Raw genomic sequence first — 6,000 nt, 5'->3', positions numbered from 1 at the left:
TTTGTTGCACAAATTGTCGCAAAGTACGAAAAAGTTGTGGAAAATTTGCACAGTTCTAAAAGTTAGAAAAAATACAATTTTTTTCTGTTCATAACCAATCGTACATTGATAAATGTGCCCCCTAGTCTCTTGTATGTTAGCACTTAGTTTTTACCTAGTCCTTATTAAGTCCTGTGCTTCTAACCCTGTCAAGACTCGCTCCTACAAACTAAACTCTTGGGGCTTTAGACTTTAGCAATAGCGATAAATGTAATTCCAGCAATAGCAAGTGATACAGGTTTTTCGCCCCATCTTTCCTTGGCATGAGCATCGTATTTCTTAATATACACAAAACTGTTGCCTTGAAAGAACAGAACAATTTATTTTTTCACTGTACCAGCGTAGGACTCAGTTTGTCATTTCTGAAGCAGGCAATCGTTTATCATGGTTATTTCTTAGAAGCTTCGCATTTCATTACACACTGTGAGGCTGTTCTGTTATTTCTTGTAAGCAATGAGTGGCCTTTGTGGTAAATGTATCACAAAATCAAGCTCATCTCAGAATGAAGCAAAACATCCCAAACTAGAAAGAACTAGGGAGTGAAAAAATGAAATAGGATTGCTAGAACCATTACTGTTTATTATGTTAACCTTCTTATCAGTCATTATGCAAAACTGTTATTGACTAGGAAATGCTAAACAAAGCTTGACTTTTATGTAGTGAACAGAAAAATAGGATTTTTTAAGAGGGTAAAGGTTTTTTAAACCTTTAGTTTTTTATCCCCGGGCATTGAGATGGCCTGCTAGGTGTTCCTGATTAGTTAGTTACAAATGTGTCAGGTTAACTCAAGGTAATAAAAAGTGAAGTCACAATTAGTTTTTTCCCACTTGCAGGAGTGGGTGAGGTGTGATTTGCGGGGAATTTCTGCATTTCGGCATTGGCGGAAATTCACTGCGCAACAAAATAAAGTTGCACGCATCAAAAAAAGTTGCAATGTGCATCAAAACAAATGACTCCAGAACTCGAATGATTGAAATTCATGCAAAAAATGTAAAAACACTCTTCAATGGGAGTTACAGTATATTGGAAAAAAAGTCGACAATTAAAAACTCAATTTTTGATAAATATGCCTCCTATTTGTTCTATTACAGAAAATAATTGCTGAGATTCATATACAATATACATCAGGGAGACAGGCTTTAGACACCAGACCTCTTCCCTCCTAGAACAGAAGGGTTTTGACTGTTTTGGATAGCCGAAAACATTTTTAGTGAAAATGTGTGCAGCACAGCTATTCGGATGCAAGTGATTTGTGCTCTTGCGTTTGTGCCTGGCAAGCTCCACTATTGGGAGGAGGGAGGCACAAGGAGCACATTTTGACCCAAGTACCTCCTAATGAAACTAACTGCGGGGAAATTGCGGGTACTGCAACTGCACTTACAGACATAAAAAATACTATCATGTTATGAATCACACAAGGAAATGGCTTTTAAAGCCGTAAAAGCAACCTCATTTCTGTATTTTCAGATTAACATGAAATACTTTCAGTACCACCCTATTTAATATAATATGCTGGCCTTATAGGGGTGGTTCTCTTTAAGTTAACTGATAGTATGTCATAGAATGGCCAGTTTTTTGCAACTTTTTAACTGGTCTTCTTTATTTTTTTTTTTATAGTTTCTTTTGTAATAATGTCTTTATTAGTTTTTCAAGCATAATTAACATAAAAAAGAGGAGGTTTAGCGTAACATTGTATATCCAAACAAAAAATGTTTCCAAGATAATCTGTAGTTTCTCAGGTTAGATTTAATTTACTGTGAGTAAGATGCCAAAAGTTTATTAATGCTGTGACTCCTGGGGGGGGGGGGGGGGGGGATTTTGCAACGTTTTTTGTCTCATGAAGTATGGCTTGGCTAGATCGATTTGTTTCCGGGAAAACTGGGTTACCATTCAACATTTCCATGTCATACCATATTGTGTTTTGAAAAGTATAAATTGTTAAATATCTGTTTGATTGTGGGAGGGAGTTGATGTATGGAAGCCAGGTAGAAATATATTTCTTAACCTGTTTTTCTTTGTTTGCCATAGTTTCCAGCCAGTCCATATTGAAAACGTGGTGTAGTTTCTGTTTAGTAAGTATAACAGATGGGATTTCTATAGAAAGCCATTGGTACAGTATGGCCTTTCAGGCCCCGCTGCCAATCTTCCTGTCAAGTGTTTTTCTGCCCTGTATAATTGTGGGTAAACTGTTACATCACTGAATAAAGCCCAGTCTGTGTTTAATTGAAGAGGATTTTTTACTGTCTGCTTCCAACTGCTTCCAATAGGAGGTCACTTCCGGGCAGAAGGTTTGAATTTTGGCGCATAACCAAAACACATGAAAAAGATTTGCCTTAGGGGCCTGACATCGGGTGCATCTGTCTGAGGGGAGACTTCCCTTTTTAAAACATTTTTCAGGAATTATATCTTTTTATAGTTTTTTAATCATTTGCCTTCTTCTTCTAGCTCTTTTCAACTTTAGAATGGGGGCCACTGACCCCAGCAGCCAAAAAACTATTATTCTGTGAGGCTACAGATTTTTTGTGTTACTTTTAAATATATATCTTTCTATTTAGTATCTCTCTTATTAATAATTCTTACTCTCTCTTCCTGGTTGCTAAGGTAATTTGGACCCTAGCAACCAGATAGCTGCTGAAACTAAAAGAGCTGCTAAAAAATGTAAATAATTCAAACACTACAAATAATAACCAATGAAGACCAATTGCATATTGTCTCAGAATATTACCATCTACTTCATACTAAAAGTTTACTCAAAGGTGAACGACCCCTTTCCACTTTCCCTCTTCTAGGGTCTCCTCGGCCTTGCTCCACCTCTGCTTTGGACCAATCTCTCCACCCCAGCCAAGTGATAATAAGAAAAGTTCTTGGGTAAGTGTCACATATCTAAATTTTCAGCTGAGTGGAGGTCTTTAAGTGAGCATGAAAACAGAAGTGAAATTGACAGAATGTAAAAGTCCAGCATCAAGAAAGCCACATCCTTCCCTCTCAGAGAACACGGGCACATTGTAATAACGGAGGCTTTGTAAACTTGGCTCAATACATCACTGTGCCTACTGATTCTGGAATATCATCACCAGAGTGGTCCCCAAAACAATCCTTCATACAAGGTACCAGCATTTAAGCTTCAATTTGATTGTAGTTACATTTGATATCAGTTCAAAGATTGTGTTAGAAACTGCCTCATTATAACAGAAAATACATAAATGTTTCTTTTCTACTGTATTATCGTACAATTGATTTAATATCTAAGGGTCATTTAAGTTTTATTTTCCAAAGCTCAAAATAAGGTATAACATTTTTTTTTTGCACTTCACTTAAATTGAACTGTTTTATTAACTCACCAGTCGCAAAGTTTCATTTTCATATATATTAATATATATTTTACTTGTTTTGTATATTTCTAAAGAGTTCAAGTTTAATAACAAAAGTGTTTGTTTGCTTGGGTAAATTGACAGTTATGAATGATGGCCTCTGTTTATTCCTAGAATAAAATGAATGGGTTCTCAATGAGCCGCTGAGAGTTATTTGCTATGCAAAGTGCATGGAACTAACAGAGCTACACAGCAGTTCAGTTCTATAAAGGATACACGAGCCCATGAAGCAAACACTGTATAATTAATGGGGCAGTTGTGAAGGTGATAATTGCCCTTTCCTTTAGATTTTCAGAAGATTTTAACTTTTTTATGTTTGAATATTTATTTAATAGTGAGTCCCAATTTCCTTAAAGGGTTACTGTCATGGGAAAACATGTTTCACATGGGGCTAGCCATTTTCTTACTTTCCCAGGTGCCCTCAGCCATATGATTTGTGCTCTTTTAAACTTCAGTCTTTCTTTACTACTGCGTTGCAATTTGGAATGATATCACTCCCCCAGTAGCCAATCAGCAGAACAATGGGAAGGTAACAAGATAGCAGCTCCCAGACACCTCTGCTGAAGGACTCAGCTGCCTCAACTGATGGTGCCTTCATGGGCTAAGAGCACTGCTTGTACTGGTCTGAATTTTAGCATTTGCGTAAAGAAGCAATACTGCCTATACTGCCTCCCAATAATTTAGGGTGGCCCAAGGCATTTTTCTCCAGCTAAAATACACAGTGGAAAAAAACTTCCCCATGTGCCATTAGCCTCAATTAGCTTGTACAGTAAAGGATATATATCAGCAAGGCAGCAGTCCTGATGACACCTTCCTCTCCTGCTCCGCACTTAAAACTTTTGCATTGGAGCAGTTCGGGGGGTGGGGGGCACATTGCTAGTGCAGAGAACACAATCGCACCCTCTGCGCTAGAAAACAATGAATGTTCTAGTGCAGAGAGCACAACTGCACACTCAGCACTAGTAATGCAGACCCCTGCCTCAGGGTAGTAGAGGGCCAAGAATTGCCCCTATCAGTTCCATTATATTTTAACCCACGCAACTATATCCAACTTGTGGCAAGCTGCAGAATTGCCATCTCCAGTACTATACTGTCATAAACAGTATCAGAAAGTGATAAACAAACATTGTTTTCAATTTTCAATTGCAACTAAGTTTACAAAGGTGGGAGCCACCTTTCTATATTTGAAGTCCATAAAAAAGTATAAAATAATAGAAACATTTTTATAAAATGGTCTGCCGTCAAGCTCATTTACATTGTAATACTTAGTTCTGGTTTCAGTATTGGTCAAGATCATTCAATTATTTATACACTTTGAAAAAGGTCTGCATAGCTGCTTTAATTGATTTTTTTTTATAGTTCTTGATTTATTATGCTGATGGCAAATAAAAGCCAATTAAGCAGTTCTTTTTAATTAAATCAAACCATTTTTACTGCCAGCTGCTACCGTGAAAACAGTCTGTGTCTTGACAGTTCTTATCTAGTAAAAAACATGTTATGCCATCAATATGCCATAGAAGTATATCAACCCTCATGAAAAATGTGCATCAGGTTGGATGGGGACAAACTCAGCAAAGCTTGAGGGCTAATGATAATGTCACCTTCTTCATGCGAGACAAGATCTTGGCTGCATCTCTCTACAGACACTGGACCTGTATACTTAAAAAAAACTGAAGACTCTATAAATTTAAATTAGTAAATTGTACATTAGGTTCTGTTCATGTCAGTTAACGTCTGTCTGGATTTAATAATGTGCACTGTATATTCAGCCCTGAAGCTGTTTTTGGAGTATGCTGAGAGATGTATAGTTTGGTAGCAGAAAGAAGAGCTTTGTCGGATAAAACGTCAGAATTGTTTCTGTCCCTTTAAAAATTTGCTTCTGTATAAATGCTATATGTTGACTGTCAGCTGAATCCTAAACTTCAGCTTGTTGAAGACCAGAAAATAACTATCCACTAAATGCCTACATAGATGTGCTTAAAAACATCTTTAAGAAATAAGTGTATATTATTTGTTTCTTAGAGTTGTTTAGATGATCAGTTTGTGAGTTAATTCACATATTTTCTGGTTAAAAACTAAACACAGATGTTGCAGCTGGTCTAACAGGCTATAAATGGTTAAGTAGGCTGGCTGAGCAGCATGTTTATGGTAGTTCCCTATGAAGGCCTGCAGTGGACTGGTATACTAACATTAGCAGCTGAATAATTAGTAGTGGGCAAACAATGTTTTTTGTGTGAATATTATAGTTTCTGAAATATATTGATATATAACAAAAAGACTGATGAAGTGGCTGATGGACCACAAATGTGTGAATACATTGTTGCCAGACATAAGGTTATATATGATTAGTTGTACATGCAGGTACAAAAACACAACCTGTGTAGATATTGTGGTGCCATGGAAGGGTTGAACTTGATGGACTCTTTTTCAACCCTATGTAACTATGTAACTATATGGATGTTGGAGATTTTTCTGTAATTGTATGCTTTAGAACAGGGGTCCCCAACCACCAGGCCGTGGACCGATGCTGGGCCGCGGGCTGTGCTGAACTGGGCCACCTGGTCTCCCATTGATTTTGTATTATAGTGAG

General features: G+C 37.2%; 1 protein-coding gene across 1 annotated transcript in view; it reads left to right on the top strand.

Moving 5' to 3' along the window:
* Positions 1-2,067: 2,067 nt before the first annotated feature.
* The window catches only part of cmklr1 (chemerin chemokine-like receptor 1), a gene marked incomplete at its 5' end in the record, with an annotated part of 41,663 nt that continues 37,730 nt past the window's right edge, over positions 2,068-6,000 (top strand). Inside the window, 2 exon segments of the mRNA NM_001142015.1 lie at positions 2,068-2,111; positions 2,829-2,907.

The sequence above is a fragment of the Xenopus tropicalis genome, chromosome 1, assembly GCF_000004195.4.
Source record: "Xenopus tropicalis strain Nigerian chromosome 1, UCB_Xtro_10.0, whole genome shotgun sequence".
Classification (NCBI taxonomy): Eukaryota; Metazoa; Chordata; class Amphibia; order Anura; family Pipidae; genus Xenopus; species Xenopus tropicalis.
This window is presented reverse-complemented; position numbering and strand designations above follow the sequence as displayed.